Genomic DNA, 13,454 nt, shown 5'->3' with positions numbered 1-13,454 from the left:
AAGACTTTCTCACTTATTTGCTTTTTTGGGTCCTGGATTTCCACCATTTTTTCAGAACTGTCTTGCCCATGTAACCCTTCTCTAGATTCTTGGCTTCCTCACAGACTCCATCTCTGGATACTAACAAAATACCAAAATACCTGTATTCATTACTATGCTCAAGAATTTATTTATGTGGTCTCCTTCTTAGTGAGACCCTGCTGTGTGCTTAGGGCTACCATTCTACAACCAGATGGCTCATCGAGATATTCTGCTGTACAAAGTTTGCTCTTCTGAAGAATACTGCAGTAAGTGCTTTAACTTGTTTCTTTCCCTTCTCCAATCCCTCCCTCCCCACCACATTCCTCCATCCTCTCTTATAGTCAGAAAGTGTAAATATCAGTCGGTGTTCAGTCAGGAAGACAGAATTCACTCTAGGTACCTCAGGGATTAATTCTGGGAACTGGCAACAAAGGTGATGGAACATAGGAATTAGAAAGTAATATGTTGGAAGGACTGAGAGTCCAAAAGGGAGAAGGTGTCACCCCGAGATCAGGAAGTTATTGACGGTAACTGCTGATGCTGTTACATCATCCCTGCATCTGAGTAGCAGTGATTGTACATACTGAAATTGATGGAGTTTTCTGATGCTCTCAGTCACTTGCATTTGCCTGCTACTTCTCCACATGGAACAGTATAACATGACACTTTCCTTCACATTTTAATTCCTTAGCCGTGACCTCCGTTGATAGAACCTAATCACAATCCAGCTGCCTAGGGAATCTTGGAATTGTTGTTTACAGGCTTCCAGATCCTTGCAATACAAAGAAAACAGGAGCTAAGTAGCCAGGGACCATATGTGGAACAGTGTACCCCTTTGTCTTCTCAACATTCATAAACCAACTGTTATCCGTATTGAACTGCCAAACAGCAAAAATAGCAATGACACCATGACACAACTAGTCCTGATAAGATTAAAGAAAACTACATCCTCCCCAGGAAGGGATGATACAAGTCCTACCAGTCACAACATCCTTATCTGAGTAATACTTGCTTTCTTTAGTTCTATCAGCTGCCTTGATATGTTATACCCTAAAGATTACATTCTAATATTAATCACCACCAATTCTCCTTAAATAATGGAGTAGGAAAAAGAGAGGGGGGAAATATTAGGAAATATAAGTACTATGAACATTTTAGTGTACATTTTGTCTTCTGTACCCGTTGTTATGCATCTCTGAGGACAAACTCTGTAAACCATCTTGCTTTTTCCTAATCACTGTTATATCATAAGCATTTCCCCACATCATTAAACATCTCTTGTAAACAATCTTTTTAATGACTGCACTTTACTGTCATATAGTCATAACATTCTTTACTAATCATAACTCTATTATGAAAATGTGAGTTCTTTCTTGTCCTTACTATTATTAATACATTTTTAATGCATTTTCATCAGTTTCTTAGCCTCCCAAAATAGCATTGCGCTGTCAAAAATATATATTTTTTAAAAAGGGTCCTTGTTACATACTGCATGATTCCTTTTCAAAATGTATATCAATTTATGTTCCCCCATATTGAATTTAAGATTAAAAGTTAAATTTAGTTCCATGCTGAATGAAAATATCAGCATTTTGTTCATTGTTTTATTTCTGGTGCTTACACAATGTGTGGCATATATATAGTAGGCATTCAGAAAATATTTTTGAATGAGTAACTGAATTATTTCTATGCAAGCAATAGTGCTAGAGCAGAAAAGTTGTAACCCTTTAGAGTACAAGAGTATTTGAAAAACAGATTAAGTGATTTCCCAAAAGTCATACAGCTACTTTTGAACAATCCCGAAGTAGGAGACACTTTATTGCCTCCAACCTTTATGTTCTTTCTGCAACACCTAAAGGTATAATCAATTTTGATTTTTTTCTAGTTGATGCTGTCTCCGTGTATCAATAGTCTAAAATAGCACACAATTTTAAATTATATATTTCATTCGGTATAAAATTAAAGTCCAATTTACCATATTCACAAAATTTAGCACGCATACCCACACATCCATACAAATCAGATTGGTCAATGATTGACCACAAAATAAAAAGAACTGACAAGTTGAACCATTTATCTTTGCATATATGATCTCTTTTATACGGGTTTTCCCCGAGGGAATTCTCCAAACTTGATGCGTTTGGGAGCTAGAACTCAGGCAGAAATCAAGTCAGATGATGGAAATTGGGACTGTCAGAACATCTAGAAGTTAAGAAAAAAAATTCCAGTGAGAAGAAACCCAAAAGAGGAGCTGCTCTCAATGATGCACATAAACACCAAATTTTTGGTTGGATCGCTGAACTGTGCTTCCTTGGGTGATACTTTAAGGATCCCAGTGGGGGGAAAATAAAGGTAGAAGACAGAGAGGTGGGCAGAGATTCCAGCTGCTGCCCATTGCAGTTTCAACTGAAGTTAAAATTCAAGTTCTTCCAAGTTAGAGAGCATTTGTAACACATTGGGATTTCTACTGAAACTCTATGCCATAGAAGTATAGACTAGATTCAAAGAATAAGATATCCACTTAAGGGAAAAACCAAAATAGACTCACATTAACAAATTAAAGTTTCTTCACATTTAAGGTGATTAAATAATTTAATTGTCTTCTAGAATAAAACAGAACACTGTCCAGAATAGGATAAAGTAATCTACAGTTGATACAATGTGTCATACACAATGTAGAGTACCCAATAAAAAATTAGTAGACATGCCAAAAATACGAAAATATGACCTATAATCAAGAGAAAAATTAATTAATAGAAAGAGGGCTACAAATAGCTAAGACATTGAAGTTAGCAGTCAAGGATTGTAAATAACTATTATAAATATGTTAAAGATTCTTCAGGAAAAGATAGATATGATGGAAGAAATGTGGGGCAATTTAGAAAGTTTACAAAAGAGGGAAAAGGAAATTCTGGAACTGAAAATTTAATACCTCAATTACAAAATTCATTGATGGGCTTAATAGCAGACTAGATTAAATAACAGAAGGAATTATTTAATTTGAAGGCAGGTTAGTAAAAAGTTATACAAATTGGAGGCCACAAAAAGGAAAGATTTAAAAGATTAATCAGAGTCTTTTAACATGTAGGATAGTATCAAATGATCTAACACACCTGTAATTTAAATCCCAGGAGGAAAGAATAGAGCTACTGGATCAGAAAAATACATGAAGAAATATTGGCCAAAAAATAATACTCTATATTTGTTTAAAAATAGTAACCCATAGATCCAGGAAGTTCAGCAAAGACCAAGCAAGACAAATAAAAAGCCATATCTAGATGCATCATTATCAATTACAGAAAACAAATGTTAAAATAAAGTATCTACTAAGGAGCTGAGGAAGGAGACAATTACATACAGGAGGACTCCAATAAGAATGAGAGCTGCCTTCTCATCATAAAAGTTGTAGGTCACCAGACAATGGGACAACTTCTTTAAAGTGCTAAAAAAGAAAAGAAAAAGAAAAAAGAAAAAAAAAAATGCTGTCAACCTAGAAGTCCAAAACCAAAAAACTATCATCCAGAATTTTGGCAAAATAAAGACATTTCAGATAATCAAGTTCTGCCTTCACCATGGCAAGAAATGCCCACTACAACATATTTCTCCCATGATGATGACAATTAAAAGTGTTAGACCGGGAACTCCCTGGTGGTCCAATAGTTAGGACTCCGGGCTTCCACTGCAGGGGGCAGGAGTTCAATCCCCGGTTGGGGAACTAAGATCCCGCATGCCGAGCGGCCAAAAATAAATAATAATAATAATAAAAGTGCTAGATAAAACACAACACCAGCCACCTGAGGATTCTGAAATGTGAACAAAAACAGATGGCTTATGGAGGAAAACCAAAACTTGGAAAAGCAACCCAGATGGGATATGTGTGTATTTGTGTGCGTGCGTGTGTGTGTTCTATTTTTTTTTTGCACAGCCGCATAGTAGAACAGTGGCATGGGAAGCCAGAACGTCTATAGAATCCTATATACCTGACCATAGGAAGCTGGAAAAAGAACAGATTGTGTCAGAGTGCAGGAGGTGGCAGGGGAGTGGATTCCATACAGGAGAGCTGAAGAGGGAGATTCCCTAACTTTATCTACGAACCGGCACAAATCTCAGCCTCATCCCTTAGCTGTGCATGAATGAGACAAACGCAAAACAACACAACAAAGATGTTGAGAACTGAACTGGTTTAAACATTGGCCTGAGTCTCAGACTAACCCCTGATTGTTGCATGTGTGTGACAGAACCCAAAGCAGCAGAGCAAAAGCTTTGGAAACTAAACTGATATTGGAACCACCGCCCACAGAAGGCAAGATAGAACTTGTGGTCTGAACCCAACTGGGTTGATCACCTACTAAAACAACAACAACAGCAACAGCAGCAACGTTCTCCAGAAGATTGTAGCAGAACCCACAGTTTACAAAAAAATACTATTCAAAATATCCAGAATCCAAATCAAATGTGCTTGACATAAAAAGACCTAGAAAATGTGACCAATTTTCAAGAGAAGCAACAATCTGGGAAAAGAGCCAGATGTCAGAATTTTTCAGTCAAAGAGTGTAAAACAGCTGATATAACTGTGTTACATGAGGTCAAGCTGAACATACATGAAATGAATAAAAGATAAAAATTCTCAGCAGAGAAATAGGAACAGTTTTTTTCAATTGGAAATTTTAGAACTGAAAATGCAAAACGTGAAATAAATAATTCATTGGATGGGCTCAATAGAAAAAGTTGACAGAAGAGTCAGTGAAGTTGAAGATAGATTAGCAGAAATTCATATTATCATCACAATAGATGCAAGAAAAGCATTTGGAAAAATTTAAGGTCCATTTAAACTCTCAGCAACAAAAACTAGAAGAGATCTTCCTCAATCCGATAAACTACATCTATTAAAGCAACAACACCTCCTGAGCTAACATCATTCTTAACAGCTAATATTGAACTCCTACCTCCCAAAGATCAGGAAAAGTCAAAAAATGCCCACTCTCACCATTATTATCCAACACTGTATTGGATATCCTAGTGAATCCCAAAGGCAAGACTAATTAATTAACTAGCATTGGAAAGAAAGAAGTAAATCTGTCTGTATTCTCAGATTATATGATTGTTAAAAAGAAAGTTCTAAAGCATCTACAGAAAAAATCAACTAGAACTTATATGCAAATTTAGCAGTCATGTGACTTATGGTCAAAATTTTAAAGATCAATTGTACTTCTAAATACTAGCAACAAACAATTAGGAAATGAGGTTAAAATAAGAGTAGCATTAAAATACCATCAAATCATAAACATCTTAGGAATGAATTTAATAAATGTGTGCAAGATCCCTACATTTAAAAGTATAAAATATTGCTAGAAATTAAACATGCAAAAGAAATATTTTTGTGGATTTGAAGATTCAATGTTTTTAAGATGTCAGTACTTTTTAATTGATTTATATATTCAGCGAAATTCCAGTAAAGTCCAAGCAGGTATTTTGTAGACATTATAAAATAATTATTTGTATGAAACTGCAAAGAATCTATAACAGACAAAGCAATCTTTAAAAAAAAAAAAGAACTAAGTTGGAAGGCTTTCACTACCTGATTTCAAGACTTATCATAAAGTTATTGCAGTCAGGACAATGTGGTCATGACACAAAGCTAGACAAAGAAGTCACTGGAATCTGGAAATAGAACCACACATATGTAGTAAACTGATTTTCAGGAAAGGTGCTGAAGTAATTCAGTGTGTAATGAATCGTCTTTTCAACAAATGGTACTAGAACAACTAGAGAATCATGAGTCAAGATGAGCCTCAACAGTACCTCACAAAATTAATGTCATACGGATCACAAACCAGACATAAAGCTAAATGCAAAGCTTGTAGAATAAAACAGGGAATATGTTTGTGACCTTGGCTTAAGGAAAGATTTTTTACACAGATTGTAAGAAAGTTGTGAACAGAATCTGCAAATGAAAAGATACAGACCAATAAATTTTAAAAATACTCAACATCATTAGTTATCAGAGAAGTCAAAATTACCATGAAACGCTATGTCACAAACACTAGGGAGGGCTAAAACTAAAATGTCTGATAGTACCATGTTGTCAAGGATACAGAGGAAATGGGATTTCCTTACGTTGCTGATGGAAATACAAAATGATACACTTTAGAAAACAGTTTGGCAGTGGCTTATATAGCTAAACTAATACCTACCATATGATCTAGCAATTCTACTCCTAGACTTTTACCTAAGGTAAATTAAAGATACATGTCACAGAAGCCTTACACAAATACCTTCATAATGAACCCAAACTGGAAACAATCCAAATTTCGATCAACAAGAGAATGAACAATCTGTGGTATATTCATACAAATACCTTCAGCAATGAAAGAGATACATGCCACAACATAAATGAATCGAAAAAAACACAATCCTGAATGCAAGAAGCTAGGCATAAAAGAGGATATATGATTCTATTGACATGAAATTCCACAACGGGCAAAACTAAGCTATTGATAGAATGTTATAAATTAGAAGAGCTGTTGCCTCAAGGAGTTCAGTTCTACAGAGGTACTCAGGAACTTCTTGTGGTGATGGCAATTTTATATATAAAATATATTATAATTTATGTAAAATACTTGTAAAATTATATATATACATACATACATAAATATATAATGTATTTCATGTATAGAAATAATAGTTTGGGTTACCCAGGTATGTGTTTTTATGAAAACCCATTGAACTCAATACTTCAAATGGGTACCTTCAAATATATTGGTATATAAATTACAACTCAACAAATATTAATTATATGCAAACCAGCATTATAACTGTTACTAATAACAAGGTATTTACAGCAAAACCCTCAACTGATGGAGTGGTTAAGCCGTGGGGCTCAAACTCTATGCTGCCACACGTCGATTTCCAATAGAAACTGACACTGCTCTGAGACATTCCCTTATACCCAGTAGTTGTGGAAAGATGAATGAGATAATGTATCTAAAGAACAGATGTTAAAGGGCTTAGCTCAGCAAATTATAGCTACTTTGAAACAAATGTCTGTAAAACAGCAGTGAAGACTGTGAGTGTGCCTGCAGTACTACACTGATGTGAGACACGTAAGTGTGAGCCTCAGTGTGTGATTTGGAGGTACCCTCAGTGCGTTCCACCAACCGTAAGACCTGAATTTTCATGAATCCCATCTTCACCCTTGTACATGGCGTCTGCTGTCATTCCCATAGCGAACGTGGACAAGGCCATTACACTGGTCCATATCTCATAGCTGTGCTTCACACCCAGGGAACCCACACAAACTGTGAGAATCCTCAGAGAATCAGAAGACATGCTTTGATTTACCTCTACCGGGGAACTTACAGGCAGAATTTGGGGCCTCCATTCTGCTAACTGACTCTAATTTTAAAAGTGAAAAGATTCATTTTCTCTCTTAGATCTTAAATGAATCTTGCCAGGTTACCGGTTTTGCCTGGCTAAGGCTGCAGCTCATTAAAGGGTCGGAATCCATCATTAAGTATTCACTTTGTGATCCAATTTAATAAAAATAATTCTATAATCTTTCATCTAAAACTATGTTGTATGAAATATCATTAGATAGAGGTTATGGAAAATTTCCATTTACCTTTTTTTCATTATTCAGGGGAAAATAGGTACTCTGACACACACATTTCAAAAGATATAATTTATCCAAAGGTAAAGTTTCCAGTGAGGATTAACCAAAACAATATGGCCATCAGCAAGAAAAGGGATTTTCATTTAGGTTTTTTCTCTAAGATTCTCTGGTTGTTCTGCCCAGGAACAGTGTCAGCACTGGATACAGAGTACTTGACATGTTTTACTAAAGAAAATGAAGAAAAGATTTACTGGTCTCCATAGGTCTAGAGTAATCTCCCTGATTCTAGGAAATTGATTTAACTGAGACTGGCCTTAGCCATCTACTCTTTTTCACAGAGAGAGAAAGTTCTTCAGTTTACCCCAACTGAAATGAGAGTTTTATCTTATCATAAAACTGCCAATTAGCTTGTGCTCGTTGAGTTAATTTTATATTATGAAGTGAAACTAGTCCAACAATTCACCAACTGATGAGTTGACGGGTCTTGGTATCCCTGATTAGTAGGTCAACACACCTCAGGAATGAAATTCTGCCTTTGCCAATGAGGCTGACATTTTGTAATTCTTGTGTCCGATACCTGGGAATAATATAGTCTGCGATTACTGACTCTCTGAAAAGTAGTGTGCTCTTCCTCCTATATGTAACAAACTGTTGGATTCTCATCTCCTGGACATAATACAATCCCTCTAATTTTACTCTGTTCTTTTAATCTTCTCCTCACCCTAATTTTTAGCCTATGCATGTGTCTTTGCATGCAAATGACTTAAATGGCTTTGTTTTCTTTCTATCATATTAAACTGTAATTCTGGGCAAATTGTCCTATGAATCTTATTGGATTACTCTGAGAATTAAATGAGATAATGCCTATAAAGTGCTTAGCACATTGGCACATATTAAATATGCAATGAACATAAACTATTATGTGTGATAAACTCCGTATGGGAGGGTCTTTTTTTTTAGATATTTATGCAGAGTAATTAGAATAGATCCATACCATCTCTCCCTAAAGTAATTTTGTTCAGTAATTTCATATGAATGATTTGAATTGTAAACATATATGATGATTTTTATTTAGTACTTTCTTTCCTGAATTATCATTTTTTTCACCTATGAAGCTTCTCAGCAATTAAGGGACACTTTTTAAAAATTTATTCCTCATTGGTGGGAGGAGGGGCAGCAAGTGATCAAATGCATCAAATAGGGGAAATGAACAAACATCATGGCAAACTCAGCAATGAGTCAACTAGATACAGAGTAATGCCATGAACTCTGTAAACTGGCTTAATTCATAATCATAAATGATCTTTCTACTCTTTAATAGCTATTCAGTGAACCAAAGAAAAACTTTAAATGCTTTGAGGATTTATATTAAAATAACACTGAAAACTTTTGTTTACTTTTGGTTAGATATCCTTCCCCTAATCTCAGCCTGGGCAGCATTTTCTCTTTCTTGTAACACGGAGAGGTGTAAAATAAATATAATTGACAGAACAAATACTTTATAGAATGCATGCTTTACCCTTTTTCATCAAACATGCTCTGTATTAGAATACAAAATATTTGAGGAAGAAGAGGTACAAACTACTATGCATAAAATAAGGAAGCTACAAAGATATATTGTACAGCACAGGGAGTATGACCAATATTTTATAATAACTTTAAATGGAATATAATCTATACAAGTTTTTAATTACTTTGTTGTACACCTGAAACTAGTATAAAATTGTAAATCAATTATACCTGAATAAAAAATAAATAATTTCTTTTAAGAAGTAAAAGATAGAAAAAAGGAAAACTTATTTGAGGAAGGTAATGTCTTCTTTTAGTCATCTTTTCTTATTGCAGAAACCCATCACCTTAACAGGAGTCCTCCAAAATTGCTTTGGTCATACATGTTTTTGGGGGTTTTTTTTGGCTCACTGGCAATATTTCATAGTATCGTGTACTAGATTCTAGTATACTAGATTTTCTAAGTCATTTTTTTTTTTTCAATCTGGAAGCTACTTTTCTCTGACTTCAGAGTAGCTAAGTCACTCTTTTGATGGTGACTAAGAGATCCACTTCAGCATATTCTATTGTTCCCACACAATTTCCTGTTAGAAACAGCATCAGTCACCCTGGTTATGAGAAGTTCTTTGGTAAAAACACCAAGAGAACCTGATTGGAAATTTTTTTTTTTAACCACTCTATAGAAGTAGTACCTAATAGATCCTTAGCTGATATTTCTGAATGTTTCAAAATATAAATATAAGACTTTTTCAGCAGTTACTAGGGCTACATATTATTTCTGGGCAGTAAAATCAAATAATCATGGTCAACTAGTTTACTATGGCTTGAATGATTTATTCTTAAGACACTCAAATAAAAATAAACTGTCATTAAAATCTCACTCACTTAAATCTTATTATTACTTGAGCCTTTCTGGAGTATCCTTTGGCCAGTATTCTCTACTAGGATATTTGAACATTTGTTTATCTAGTAAGAATCTAGAAGCTATGCTTTTCTTTATATGGCCTTGGAAAATTGCAAACTTGAAATGAAAAACAATGCAGTAATAGCTGTGCTTTGCTACCTAAAATTAGAGACTTATCATATGTATCATCACCTAGGTCCCAGGTTTGCATGTGTTGAAAATATTGCTTGTGTTATCAATCATCTGAATATTTGCAGGTCCAAGAGAATACCCTCAAACCTTCATTGGTAGAAATTACAGGAAAGATTACCTAAACTTCCTCAACCCCACTTCCCTTACATACAAAATATGGATGAAAACACCAAACTATTGTGAAGATTATATAAAAGAATGCATATAAACTTTTTTGCATAATACCAACCAATACAAGTTATCTATCATTATAATAATTACTGTGATAATGAGTACCACGTGCTTCTATCACACCAGGAACAGTCCACCTTATAAAAAAAAAAAAGTGAAGTTAAGAAGTAAGACTATATGACATAATGAGAAGAATCAGTATTTCACAATACAGCCATGTAAGTCATATTCCTGTCAAGAAATAGACCATTTTCCTCATCCCAGAGTTCCTTGTGTGTCTTTGTAGTCAATCTCCTTCTGCCAATCCTGGCCACTGGAAACTACTGATCTACTTTCTGCCACTATAATTTGGCTTTTTTAGAATATAATATAAGTGGAATCACATAATCTTGTGTGTCTGTGTTTCTTTCACAAAATGCTTTAGAAATTCATCCTTGTTAGTTTTTTTTTTAATAGATGAGATGCAATATTTTATTTCACCTCAGTTTTTTGCATTGCAAAGTAGATATTATTAGAGTTATATATACAATCAGTATATACTTAGATTTTCCCAAATGTGTATTAATTTTATTGTTGTTCACTCCTTTTTGCATCTTAGATCTTCCATCTGAAATCATTTTCTTTCCTACTAGAGTACATTTTGCAGAAGTCCCTCCTGTATGGTTTAAGGATAAACTTAGTTTTTGTTTGCCTGAAAAATTCTCTATTTTACCCTCATTCTTTAATGCTAATTTAGCTAGGTATAAGATTAGAGGTTGACAATTAGGGCAGAGATAGCTATTCATGAGAGATGCCTGCCCACTTCTATGGTACAGAATTGTTGCTGGGAAGTAGCTGCCCATGCAGGGATTTTATTTCTCAGCCTCCTTTGCATGTAGGTGAGCTCATATTTTTAGTTCTTTCCAATGCACTGTGAGAAGCAAAGCCTTTCTATTCCAGTCCAAAGTATTTAAGAAGGGTTTTTGCTTTCTACACCCATTTATTCCCCCTGTCTCCTGGCTGAAAGTGAGGCCCCAAATGAGGAAGAAGCCCAAGATGGAAGGAGCCTGATTGAATCACTGTATAGAAAGCCATGTGTACTTAATGTGTTACAAGAGTGGGCATAAGAAGGGGTTTCTTTTTTCACAGAGTCCCAAAGATGATCCATGAATATCACATAAGAAAAGTTTTTTTTTCAGCTTTATAAATGTGACTACTCAATTATGTGTTCAAGTCTGGTAGGTAATTTGAAATATTTTTGTGCTTGTTGCAGGATGTATAGCACTGGGGAAGCTCTTTTATTTCAATGACCTGGCATTGGGATGAAGAATTAATTTAGTGTAGACAGTTTTTTTAAATTTTAAACAAACATGTGTACAGCTATATTTGATCAGTGTTGCACTTTCAACTATACACTCGTGTACAGTTTTATGTATTAGTTAAAATAAATGTATGAAAATACATTCTGTTGTTTATATTTAATGACATTTAAATTATGAAACATAAGATTTTTTTACAGTTCACAACAAAGTGGAAATGTAGCTTTAAATACTTAAATGAAAATGACTTGGTTACCACAACACTGATTCATATAAGAACCCTGAACTGACTTGAGAATAATCTTCATCCATCCTGTTGCTTTTTTGCACGATCAATCAAAAGTGCTCTCAATTTAAATCAGTGCTTAGAAAAACCTGGAAAAGAAAATAAAGTACCTTTCAGTCAAGAACGTTTTTACTTCATGCCCCTTGCCTTAGAAAAAATTTCCAAGTTGAGAAAAGTATGGAGCTTTTAAAACAGAGACTCATATTGTAGAAGATGCAGTAACTCAATATAAAGCCTGAGTGTGTCCCAAGATAGAAGTTATTGCTACATCTTGAAGACTTCATATTGTTGAAATGCAATTAAAATAATGATTAGAAGTCCACTTGCATTCATTTAACAAACTTCTATTGTTGACTGCCAGTCATTTGGAAGTCTCTGTTCAACAATGTAGAGAAGGTTCAAATAGGAACAAAATCTATTCCTTCTCCCTCAATTTTACCCACGGCAACTCAAAACACCATTGATCCTTGACATTCATCTATATATAGGCTTCCTATCCCCTTAGTTCCAGCTACTTGGAAATTATCATTTTCCCTTTAAACTCCATACATTTGAGGCAATATTAGCATTAAGTAATTTTATATGCAGTTCTAACCACTGGAATCAGAAATGCTGGCTTATCCTAAATACTGATTTTTCTCCTAGTCTCTCTTTTAAACTACTTTTTTATGATACTGTATCAAAAAAAAAATCATGGTATATTTATATTATAGCTTTTTTAAAATCTCATTTACATTCCAGTCCCATATTTCTGGGGATGTGACTTATTTCCAAAATAGACACATGGGAAGTATTTTAGTCTCATCCTCTAAATATGTACAAATCAACATTTAGCTTTGGTTACTATGCTGATGATGGCTAAACTCTTGCAGCCCATGTGAATAGCATAGGATTGAGATTGGAACAGATCTGGTCGAATCCCAACCCCATCACTTACTAGCCTGGTATCCCTAGGTAAGTTAGTTAACTTCTCTGAGGGTTTCTCCATTTGGAAAGCGGGAATAGAGAAAACCTTTCATGGAATTCACGTGAATACTACACTTGAATGTTCAACAAATTTGAAATTTCTTCATTTCTGGTTTCATTTTCAGTGGGTGATATTTCTAGACACAGTTTCCCCATTCCAGGGATACAATCTATTGTGTCTTGTAGCTCCTGTGACTTTTAATACAATAAATAGTAAATGTGTGAATACAAGAGCTACTAACACTGGTGGCTCAAATTTATTTCAACAGGAATTGCTCTTGACTATTTCTCAGTGCCTAAGATTTTATTGCTCGCTTTCCTAATTTTTTATGAGTAATATTTGAGTAGGAATTCTTTCTCTCTGGTTCTACTTCTATAATCAGTTTGAATGGCAGGTGATTTAATCAGAAAGGTCTCTCACTAGTAAAGCATCTCCCCCCAACTTTTTAAAAATGAACCAGAAGAAATATCTGACTATTACGATAGTTATTGAGT

The sequence above is a fragment of the Eubalaena glacialis genome, chromosome 16, assembly GCF_028564815.1.
Source record: "Eubalaena glacialis isolate mEubGla1 chromosome 16, mEubGla1.1.hap2.+ XY, whole genome shotgun sequence".
In the NCBI taxonomy this organism is placed as follows: Eukaryota; Metazoa; Chordata; class Mammalia; order Artiodactyla; family Balaenidae; genus Eubalaena; species Eubalaena glacialis.
Note: the sequence above shows the minus strand (reverse complement) of the source record.